The following is a 13,078-nucleotide window of genomic DNA, read 5'->3' as shown; positions in this document are numbered from 1 at the left end:
CTTGTTCTGTAGTTTACTGTTTTTTTTTTTTTTTTTTTTTTGGTAGTGTAAGTTTATTAGTTGTAGAATTGCCACTATGGCATCTGGTCAAACCAGTCAAGTGGGCAGCATATTGCACTTGCTTAAGATTATCTTTCTTCCTCCATTGGGAATTTGACTTTGTTCATTCAACAACTCTTCTACCAGATGTCTGTTATCATTAGACATCAAGGGGAATACTGTGGGTCCTTGTCTTAACAATGGAGCTAGGTATCATCAGGATAATATTTCTGATATTACTCCAGCACAAAGAACTAAGCATAACCATGATGCTGGTGGAATTTATCTCTGTGGTATGACCTTCACGACGGGAACAAATAAGATTCTTGGACCTGGAACAATTCCCCTGTACACTCAGTGCTACATCCAAGATTGGTATAACACCATTACTGACTGTTGTTATAAATTTGTTCATTTGAATGCATCCTTTGAGTCTGTAGATAACCAACTTTCAGTGTTTCAAGCTAAACTCTTGAAGTGTAGTAAACTTCAATTGGAAAACAGCTATTTTAAAAAATGCATTCCGGTGAACCAAGTACCAAAAGGGCTTCCGTACTGGAAATACTTGACATGGCTTATGAAAGATTTGGATTTACATTAGGAACTTCTCTAGTTATTCAACAGACATGGCTAAGAACTCATGGAGGTATTAATTAAGGACAATTTAAAAATGGATTGTTTATTCAATTACATTATGACTTTGGACCATAGATTAACTCCTGATTTACATTTTGAAGCTAAAATAACTGATTATTTGGCTATTTTACACAAATTTGACAATACACTTAATGATGTCAAGCAAAAAAATGTCAAGAAGCTGCATTGAAACAAAACTGAGTATGAAACAGCTAAGGCTTATCCTCCCCCACCAGGAGAAAACAAATCCCTTAGAACCCAACAGGGTGATATGCTTTGAATGGAAATGACTGTTTTGAAGAATTCATTGATTTTGGAGGTGGAAATGGTTTTGACCATAGTGAATATTTTGACCAACAAAATGAGAGGGAGGTCAGAACAATTAAGAAGCCAGCAACATACGGGTTTAGATTATATCAAAGAACAACATTTGAGTTGGTACAAAGAGAACCAGGAGGAAAAAACAACACAGGGAGAGATGGAGGAACAAATCAAGACAACACAGAAATTATATAATTTAATAATTGTGTACAGCAAACGACATGACTTTAAAATGTTTAATTACAGTGATGTAACTGTTACTAGACAATTGGCTGATCTTTTTGAGACAGGGCTTACATTTGTTCTAGATAGGAAGGAAAGAACTAAAGATATTTTAATTGATCTTAAGCCCTTTATCTGTACACATAAATTTATATTTTAGCCAGAAGGAGTCAAACTCCCCAATCTTCCCTATGTAAAAACACAAGTACATTTAGTCCCCCAATACACCCAATTATTTCCCTTTTTGAAAAAAATATGTCAATGTGACAAAAGGCATATTATCAAGCAATAAATAAATAAATCACCATTTACATAATTTGGGTTCTAAAGAAAGAATTTTATTGAAACAATTATAAATAATTTTCAGATTAGACTCATGAAGCCGGACAAGGATGTAGGACTTGTAGTGATAAATAGTAATGACTACATTAATAAAATGTTTGTTATGCTTTATATTGAAACTTATGAGGAAACATATGTCAATAAAAATATATTAATTATAAGAGATTGGATATGCATTAGGATGATTTATTATTGCACAGTTCTATTATTAGAAGTGACCATTACTTTCCTTTGGTCCCTCATCCCAGGACCTCCACTATTTTTGGTATCCCCAAGATACATAAAAGTCTTTTAGATCCTCCTTGCAGCTTATAGTTGATGCTAAATCATCTAAAACTTTTGCAATTGCTTGTTTTATTGATGGCAGTTAAATGAGGTGGGGAAACAAGATTTGTCATCTTGATAAGGATTCCTGTGAATTTTTTGACTAGAACCTCCAAGAACCTGTATAATAACAACTTGATTTTTTCACTATAGATGTAAAACAGCTAGTTTCATGATCTCCCGTCATATATGTCTTGAATGGCTTTATGAATTTTTATGTTTTAATTCTGACTTGGACCACAATAAAATGAAAACCTTAAGATACATAATGGAGTTGGTTTTGGACAATAACTTCATTATTTTTGATGGGCAAGCATTTAGGTAATGGATCTGTGTAGCAATTTGGGTGGCTTGTGCCCCCATTTTTGTGAATGTCATTATAGTCCATTGGGAAGACAATTTTGTTTTTTCCTCAAACTTTTTGGAATTGTTGGTCCCTTTATGGGCAGTTTCATGATATAGTGGTCTTTGTACTCATACCATGGATAGATTAAACTATTTTTTTCAGTATTTGAATGCCATGGCTGAAAATATAAAGTTTGTTATGATCTTTTCCTATTATGAAATTAATTACTTGGATTTACCTATCTTTACGAACATGGAAGGATGTTGTTTTGAATATAACATTTTTAGGAAAACAATCTATTCCAGTTCCCTATTACATTTCAGAAGTTGGCATCCCATCCATCAAAAAAGATTCCCAGTTAAGGGCCTGTTCATCAGATTATCATGGATGATCTACAGAAGGACCTTTTTATTCAGGACTTTTTAAAACTTAAAGGATGTTTGAGGTCCAGGGCTATCCTACCAGATTTGTTAGTGGAATCTATAAAGAAGTTGAAACAAAGGGGGGCAGTGGTCTACTTTAGCCCCAGTTAGGGAAGTAACCCACTGCAAGTTTAATAAGTCATCCATGGACACCTCAACTGATTACAACAAAGCTCTGGTACTTACTTAAAACCTTGATGTATATGATATCAAAGGAGCAGTTAGCAAGAACTGGAATCTTTTTTGGTCAATTAGGATCATCTAGATATTCTAGGTACTTATCTTAAATTTGTCTACAAAAAGACATTAGTTTTAAGTCCCTCATTGAAAGAACTTGTACTCTAAATAGTGTAGGGAGCATGGAAAAATGTTGCAATGCACCCAATGTACCCACATTTTAGAAGGATCCACCCTCCATATTCAAGGATATGGAGTGGTTAGGTTGAACCAGAGATATCAGTGCTCCAGTACAGCAGTAGTGTATGTGGCCCATTGCCAATAGTGCACAAGCTTCTACATTGGTAAAATGATACAACCTTTCACAGCCAGAATTTATCGACATTTGTATGATATAAAGAACAAAGACAATACTTTGTATAACATATTAGTATCAATAGTACACATAGTTTTAAATTTTATATTACTGACCATATAAATGTGGACATTAGTGGTAGTCCAGGAGACAGAATATTGGAATTTAAGGAGCTTAAATGTAAGCTTATGTTAAATTCAACTGCTTATCCAGGATTAAATGATATGATATCCATTAGCAGTATTCTGAGATTTAAGGCATCTTTTGTTATGTAACACACTTGATCCATCAACATCAGTCTTATGATATGGTGATTTTATCATTTATTACTTTTTATCCTTATTTTTATTGTTTATTTACAGACATTGTGCTTTTAATTATAGTTTACTGAAATTATTTTATTTTATTTTATGCAGTGCCTGGTATGGACTGGTTCAACTGTAACTATTACAGTTTTACTTTGGGGCAAATATATATATAGTCTGTGTCTTTTTCAGAAAATATTTTTTATTATTCTTTAAACAACTATTTATATTGTATTTATGGGTTGTATTGGCATTCTTAATTGAGATACATTGTCACTTTTAATGTTTGATGGGGAAGTTTGGTTGGGGTAAATAATTAATTCATTAAATTAGACTTAAGCAGAGTCACATGATGTTGCTAAGTTTTATAAACAGAGAATTGTTCTGCTGTACTTTCCTGTGATGAAGTCCAGAGACTAAGATGAAAGCGCTAAATGTGTATTTAATAAATTTGAGTGTTTTACTGTCCTATCCTGGTTCTGCAGGTTATTGGTTTTTTTTGCGGGTTTTCTTCCCCGGTGGTGTTGGTTTGCTATGCTTGGAGATATGCTGGGTGGTGAAGTGGCCCAGAGGTTAGCATTGCTGCCTCATAGCTCTTGCTTCTCTGGTTATAGTTCCAGCAGAGATGCCATGTGTGTAGTGTGTGCATGTCCTTCATAATTATTTAATTTTTGATGCATGCTTGTTTCCTTCTATGTTCCCAGGACATGCCATTAGCTGAACTAGATCTAAATGTATCTGCCTTTTGTGAGTGTGTGCATTGTGCAACTGTCTGGCAACTTGTACAGCAGTGGTTTCCCCACCTTATGCCCATTACTTGCTGGGATAGGCTCCAGAAGTCCCATAATGTTGACTACAATAGAGTAGGTATCAGACAGAGAAACAATGAGTGAGAGTATGTAAGCTGTTACTTACCAGTACATTTCTTTTTTTAATAGTTTGGCCAAGAAGTACAGTGTGCTTAGGGCTTAAACATTTTACTCATCTGAACATTCATCCGCATTGTGCATAGGGATTTCCTTGCTCTGCCACCTTAGTGAAGGTGCAATATTTTCTATAACTCTCCCAGTGAGGAATATAAGGCAGTGTCTGTAAGAACAGTTGTGATATCTACTACAGAAAGATTGCTGACATGAGGCAGACAAGTAGTTCTATATTTGGACAGGAGGTACTGGACAGTGTAATGGATTTTTGTTTAAAATTAAACGAGGACCATTAGATATGATACTAGAAAACTTGCTGCTCTGTACAACTAGGTGTTAAAAGCTTTTCTATTATACTTTCATTTTTTTGTTTATTCAAATCACTTTAATGTAATATGGTACATTGGCAGATTAGGACCCAAGTTGATCCCTTGTCTTTAAGTGTTTCTGTCACTTTAATAATCAGTCCATTTTTAATCATGCTATGCCTGAATACTTCTTGTACACCTTTTACTGTACTTGTACCATAAGAAAAACTTTGTCTTGTGCTTTCTACAGATTTTTGTCTAGTATAATATATGAGTCATAGTGCATCCATATTCATAAATATTTTGATTTTCACCAAGGAAGGAACAATGCAATGATGAATATTTCAGCCTTTGTGTGGAAGAGTGGGTAGGAAACATTTCAGTGGGTAGGAAACATTTCAGTGTTCAACACTCAAAATAATCAATGTTTCATAGTATAGCCTGATTTATTATGTACAGAATATGCCTACACCTATTAAAAAGAGTGACAAAAATATCTTATACCCCATATGAGTCCACTCTGTGTTTACAGTTTCAGGGCCTGGGACTACCTTCCAGTAAGGTAAAGAAGAATGTTCAAGAAAATGCTGATTGAATGAGTCGCTTTTCCATATTTGTAACTTAAGATGTGGTTCATGAACTGTAGTTAGGTCTCTCTTCAAAATGTGTTTTTCATAATCTGATCACATAGAAATATTGGAAATATTTTAAGCACATGTGTTCTTAATTACTTTTTAGTATGTGTCTGAGAGGTAAAAAATATGTTTTCTTGAGCATCTAGAATCTTGAGGATTCTAAATAAGATCCTTTTGGTTAGATTTTATAGTAGATTATGAATAAGATTCTTTTGGTTAGATTTAATGGCACCTTCTTAAAAATAATTGGTAATTATAGTCCTTTAGATCTTGGGTTTACACTTTTTGAAATAAATGGTTACCTCAGGGGTGGGTTCTGGAGGGATGAGATGAAGAGTTTATATTTCTAAACAATAATTAAGTAACAGTACTTTATGAAATATTCAATAAATATAGAAAATGCTTTGGAACAAGATACATTTAAAATGACCTTCATAATATTGTATTAAATTCCAGTTTATCCCACTTTTCATTTACTTTTGCACACATTGCCCCTCCCCCAATACTTAATTATCAGCATCCTCTCAATCAATCAGCTCGTTTGTCTCCCATGTCTGAAATGAGGTTCAACCAGGTGGAAACCTCATTAAGGCAGCCATCAAGAGTGATTCATGCTTTTTGGATTTTCCCTGACATCCCTGTACACACTAGGCTTAGTGTGTGAGAAGGGTATGTGCAATGGGTAGACTACAACAGGTTATTTTCACTTCCACAAGGGACATTTCCTTTGTGCAGCCCCACCATGAGTCCAGAGGAGGGGAAGTGGTTTTCTGAGTCTCCATCAAGGAAATTGTACCTACCCAGTGTACAATCCTCCTCTTCTTCAGGAGAGGGAAGAAGGATGTATCCCTTCAATCCTGACTCTCACTGCCTGTTTTCTGAAGTGCCAGGGCTGTTAACTGAACCTTGGTCATCTAGACTGAAGTTACGGATCTTTCCTAATACACCATGGAGCCAGATTCATTTCAATCTTTCTCAGTCCACAACAACCTCTTCTAAAACTTTGGTAAAGGTGTTCTGAGATGATGTTTTGGTATCTAAAATTAGTTTAATTCCCAAATATAATATTTAACGCAAAATGCATAATCTGTGAAATAATAGGTTTACTTAACAAGCAGGCTAATATAGAAAAGTAGAAGATTTATTTACATTTCAAGTTGTACTAAAGGATAACGTTTCATGAAGGACAGCCAACACAGATCATTAGTATGCATTAAATAAACATATGAAATATTGTCTTATAATATAGTAAAAATAATGTGCTTATTAGAAATACTAATTCCAGTAATCTCTCTCTATAATGATATTTTAATTTAAATATGGGTTGTAGATACAGAATGAAACAAAAATAATAAATAAATGTGAATATGCATAGGATAAATCTTAAAAAAAGAGGATATCCTCCAGATGTACCTTTTTTAGTTCTACCAGTTTCATAAAAAAGGCCAAGTAAGTTAGAAAAGAGATTAGCATATAGACTTTTGATGGTCTTTCTAAATAGATTGGTGGATCTTTAACTTCTTTAGTATCTAAAGAAATGGAATCAAGAAAGATGCAATATTTTAGTAGAAATGCCATGAAAAGCAGGCAATACCTTGACACTTAAATTTTTTTTAATAGTTCTTGTTCTTTCTTCACGATTTTTGGTCAGCAGTAGATTCAAATTGCTGCAGCTGCGGTGGTGTAGTGGTAGCGTTGACAGCAAGAGGTTCTCCCATTCAATTCTTGGCTGGAGTGCAGGGAATGCCTTCTGTGTGGAGTCTGCATGTCCTCCTTGCAGTTGGGTGGTGTTCGAAAGGCATGCAAAAATGGGCGTGCCTTCGTTAAAGGTTGGACATTGAGCTGGCACCTCGGCGTTCGTGAAAATCTACTGGCAATCATTTGCGGACCGGAGTTCCACTGTAGCGACCCCTAACCAGGAAAAGCCAAAAGACCAACAAGTAGATTCAAATTGCTGAAAAGCTAAAATTGGGTATGACAAGTTTTGAAGATACTTGCCTAAGTCTATATCAGTTTCCATTCATTTCTGATATATTGAAGATACTTGCCTAAGTCTATATAAATTTCCATTCATTTCTGATATATCTATATCTATCTATATATAGATATATAGAGACAGCTCTATATATATATATATATATATATATATATATATATATATATATATACACACACACACACACACACACACACACATACACTATACAAACACACACACACACACACACACACACACACACACACACACACACCACAAAATACTTAGATTTTTGACACAGTCTATTCCCATTATGTGAGGCATGAAATGATATTTTGTGATCTAGTAATTTTTGAAATGGATAGCAAAATTGAAGGGGTTGCATATATTCTAAGTTGATTGCAATCAACTTATCAACTTGGTGTCCTGGTTATCAGAACTTTTATCAACATTAGCCAACAGCTCAGACTGTGCTTTTATATCATTGTCCTAAGTTCAGCAACCATTTTGATATGATATTTTGATCATTCTCCTTAATCTTAGGCAATTAAAGAAATAAGTTTTTGTTCTGTTTTGTCTCATGATTTTACTTACTAATAATCCACTAAAGGTAACTTTAAATTCTGCTACTTTGTGTGTTTATAACAATATTTAAATCTGTATTTTCATCCATATTGCCTAAGAATAACATTATTTTCCAGTTTTTTAGATCTCTGTAGACCTAAATAAGATACTTTTTGAGTCACGAGGATTTGTGTGGCAATTTTTTCCTACTGGGAGAGTATTCTATATGTAAGTAGGAGTTGTGTGAAAAATAGTTCAACATATTATGGCACTTGATATTTGGGGTATGAAAAACTCTCATACTGGAATATAAGATACGATCACAATTCATGGCTATATGATGGTAAATAAAAATCTCATTGGTCTGGATGAAGGATTCCAGAAAGGTCTAACAGGATGAATAATGACTTACATTATATCGATGCTTCTGCTTGCTTGAAATAGTATAAGGTGACGAGTTCATTCTGTCTGGTTATGATTTTTGTCAATGTCATGATGTGAGCTGACCTAAATATACATAGACCTAAAATACATTTCATAAAGAAAGGTACTTTAGAGATGGTTGCGACATAAATATATACCACTAAACTAGGTGTCTTACAGAGCAGGAGTAGTAGTTCAAGGACACAGATGCAACCCTCAGGATGTATTATCTCTCTCTCAAATGAACAAATGCATTTTTTTTTTTTTACTATTATGGCTATCTCTTCACCTACACTATCTCTACAGGTATCTATAGTTGTACTAATCCATTTCATATTAAGTGTATGTAATTGACTTTTAGATCGGTGGATGTTGTGTATATGTTATCCTCACTATTGAGCTGTAAAATAGGTGCCAGCCTAATTTCTGTTTACTAAGATCTTAGATACTATACAGGTTCAAGGTAATGTTGTGAAACTTAGATATCCCACATACTCCTGAGTCTGTGCTTATTTAGAGTTGCTAATGTACAGGTAAAGATAATGTAAAATAACTATTCACACAATGTCAGATATGGTGGGCTCTATATTTAGGTGAGCAAAGGTTTTGAACACCTACAGCCCCTTCTTTGTATAAAGAGCCTAGAATGATAACTCAACAAAAGGTTCTAACACATGCCCGACCTCTCCCTAGTCTCTTCTAAGAATTAACTCAGTCCCCCATAACAGCAACTTTAATTAGTACTAATCCTACATTAATAAAAAAATAAAGAAGCTGATTATTACCACAATTTTTTTAAGTGATCAACTTTCTTAAAGAAATTGCATTGTCTGTTTCTTCAGTATCATTGACTTTTATATATGGTATTCCAATGAGACAAAAATGTGATGGCTATGGAGATCTGGGCTGTAATTTCAATTTCAAGATTCAGGTATGGCAACCACATTATGATAAAGCTAATACACTCATTTTAGTAGTACATATTTTATATGTTGTGATGCAGCTTGAGCTGAATCAGTGTGACATGTTTCACAGAAATTAATTTTTTTTGTTATGTTTTGTGTTATATGGAAAGTGTTGTATGACTTTACTTACATTTAACGTTTGACACAGATTTATGAATATAACAGAATTTAACAAAGATTCCATTATAAATATTATACCCTTAAAGCAGAAATTAGACAGATTCACTCAAGTAATCACTCACTTCACTCAAATGCAAATGATTGATTTTTATTATGTAACTCTATTCCATATCACTACGTCAAGTATGTCTTCCTGATGGCTTCCAAGTAGTATAATAAAATATTAATAAACCTTCTGTTTTTTTTCTGCAGTCTCCAAGGTATACTGTTCCCTCTGTGTGTGTTGTACATCTCAGTAAAAGCCATGCATTTATAGCACTGGCACTGCAGTCCTGTTTGCTTCAAAAATATAGCCCAGTAGTAATGTTACACTTATATGTATCGATTGCACATAAATGTATTTCCATTCTTTTGTACAGCTATGACACTAAATTTAGCAGTATAACACTATCAATCTTACTTCAACTTTGGAACATAAACAAGAATCAGATATCATAACATTAATAACAAGGACATCTTGTCTAGTAATAAACTCATATCTTCACTGCCTTTGTTTATCTGCAATCAGAACATCTTTTCTATTTGTGCATCCTCCCAGGAGTTAATATTCTCTTGGTGTCTTGAACTGGTACATGAGAAGTAAAAAGATAGTATATTTAATAATTTTGAAAACTACATGTCTTATTAGAGGTATACATTTTTTATTAAGCAATCATATTACTGTGACATGAGTTAGAAAGTGTATGCACTTCTCCATTGAAATGGTTGACAGTTGGCCCTACCTGATTGCTAATAAACTGATTGCTCTACATTATGCATATGCAGGAAAAATTCTGAATTCTACTCTCCCACATTAATTTATGAAATTTTGTAATTGGACTAAACCGAATAGACATTATAAATCAGTTAGTGTCTGATACACAAAACGTAGATATATTGCAGTAATGTGGGATTCTTGTGTGTTGATTGAAACTGCTGTTGCTCAGTTTATGGAGGGAACTCAAATAAATTATAATTTTCAGAATGTTCATGATTGGTGCAAAGAACCACTTGTTTTATCAGATATCCCATAAGAATGGTCATAAAAAAGTAAGGACTCTTGCATGTTTCACTGGAAATGGTAGCTTGCTCCCTGCCTTTGTAGATGCTGTGTCGTATACCAGCCTCTCGTTTTTCCATTGTCTGCTCAGTTCACTGCCTCGTAGAGTAGCAAAGTTAATCCTGTGGATAATATTTAATATTAGACGAGTTATCTTAAATGCTGTTTTAGCCAGTGTGGAGATATTTGACAAAAGCAAATATTTCAGTCTTTAATTGTGCCTAGCCTGATTATGACAGTGCAGATACTGAGTTTATGATCATCAACTTTTATTAATAGAATTATCAAAATGAATTGTTGTAAATAAGCACACTTTTATTTATTTATCTGTTTGTTTGCTTGTATGTTTATTTATTATTTTTAACAGTCATTATTGATGTTTTCCTATGAAATAATATACGTGTCCATTCCTTAGGCATGGTGCATCATATGTCACCAGTGGTTGGCAGTTTTCAGATCCAATGTTGCCCCCACTGACATTAATTTTCCCATAATCTCTTGTCAGCTGTTGCCACTTCTTACCAGCTCCAGGAATCCCCTGTGGATCTTTTTCTTTTGTCCCTTTCCAATTTTGAGTATCAATGTTTTTTACTTCTGTGTTAAGTGGTTCTCTGATTTTCAGGTCTCTCTCATTCCAGCTACTTCCTGCTGTTGCTACTGTCCACATAAAGAATTCATATGTGGGTACCACCTCTTTCTGGTACATCTCTTCCTGCATCCTGTAGTCCTTTTTCCATAGATGTTTTACCCACCTACAGCCTAAGAACTTAGTCATCATTCCTTTCTCCTGCGCTTGGCATCTCCAACATTGGCTTTTACCCTTTTGTCACTATTTTTAGCCTTGACACCACCTGTGCATTATTATCAGACTTTGATCACTTGTCTCATGAACTTTCTGAAATTGTCTCATTGTTGGTATTATTTTCTGCCACTGTCCTTTACCTATGAGCTAACTTTCCTTCTTTTTGCCTAACTTTTTTGATTTTGCCTCTTTTCATTTTGTTCCTCTTTTCTCTCAAATCTTCAAATATCAGCTTTGCATTCTGATTATTTAGTCTCTTCCATCTACTCCAATATACCATGCTTTTTCCTTTTGCCTCTCTTCTTTTCACTCCCTCTTTCTCTCGTTCTTTTTTCCTTTAGTTTCCATGTTCCTCTTATTATCAAATCATTCCATGGTTACTTCTAGCAGTCTATACTTTTACATTACATTATTAATTGTTTTAGATATCTCCTTTCTTCCTGTTCATTTAGTAGTTCTAGCTCCTACCTTAACCTGCATTATTTCCATAATTTAACATTCTTTACCCCTACTTTTGTTCCACAACTTTCTTTCTTCCCCAAGTCTCCTTTCTAGCCTCTTCCCTCCATTTCAAGCTGCCTCATTCTCCCATCTCCTTCCTCTACTACCTTTTTGCTCTGCTGTATTCTTTTCTCCGTCCTTCCTTTCTGTTTCTATCCAGTATATAATATTGCTAATTAAGACATATGTGAGAAAGTGTGAGAGTCCCCATGCTCCTTTTTTAATGGGTCAGTTCATGCTAGTAACAGAACAGCTGGTCACAAAGATCAGATGTAGGCTAATCCTACTGGAAGAACAAGTGGGGATAAGATCTAGTTTATACTATTTGTGGATGCATGCCTCAACTTGCAGACACTGAAGACAGAAATAAAGGCCTTTGAAAAGCAGGTACATCCAGTTAAAAGCTGGGCATCTAATTAGCACAAATGTTGAATACCAAATAGCACATAACTTTTCATGTCTTCAAAAGAATTTGGAATACTGCTCAGAAAAACTAAAATAGAGTGACATAAATGATGGAAAATATAAGCACATTATCAAAGTACAGCATGCAGTCTGTAGACTTGTCTACTACACAAGGTCATTTATTTTTTCTTCCAAGAAATGGAGGTGTATGATGCTTGTCCTCTTTCATTAAATTATTGGTGCTTTTGGTATGTTAGTCATTTAGTGTGTTTTTCTGTGTACTAGATAGCTCTAGAAACCATATGTGATGAGGTGGATTCAGAAAACTTTGTGAAGGGGTAAATCAACTCTAAAAACAGATACTACCTCAAAAATGGCTTTGTCATGTGCAAGGATAAGTCAGACCTAAAGATAGGGATGTGTCTCCAAAACAGGGAGACTTGAGAGATTTGTGTGGTTGACAGTATGTTAATGTCAGTGGAGGCAGAATTAGAACTGAATACAGTGACAGAGATACATTTGAGTTCAGGGATTTTTCAGGACTCAGTGCAATAACTGGTGATAAAGACAGGGAGAGAGGAAAGGGGAACATAGGGAAATTCCCCAGATATCTAGGGCTGCCAAGCTGGAGAGACATCAGAGATTAATATAGAAGTTGTGAGAAAGAAGGCAAGAGACACCATATGTGTGTAGAAAAACATAAAACATGCTGGGCAAAATAAACACCATAAGAATAATGGTTCTACCAATCATAATCCACATTTCCTGCAATTCTCTAATAGAGTCTAGGGGACAGAAAACTGCAACAATCCCAGAAGGAGGCAGGGATTGCCTTTATGAATCTGTTTTGCACTTTCTGTATTATT

Source organism: Protopterus annectens, chromosome 6.part0 (assembly GCF_019279795.1).
Source record: "Protopterus annectens isolate FY-2018-M chromosome 6.part0, PAN1.0, whole genome shotgun sequence".
NCBI lineage: Eukaryota > Metazoa > Chordata > Ceratodontiformes > Protopteridae > Protopterus > Protopterus annectens.
This window is presented reverse-complemented; position numbering follows the sequence as displayed.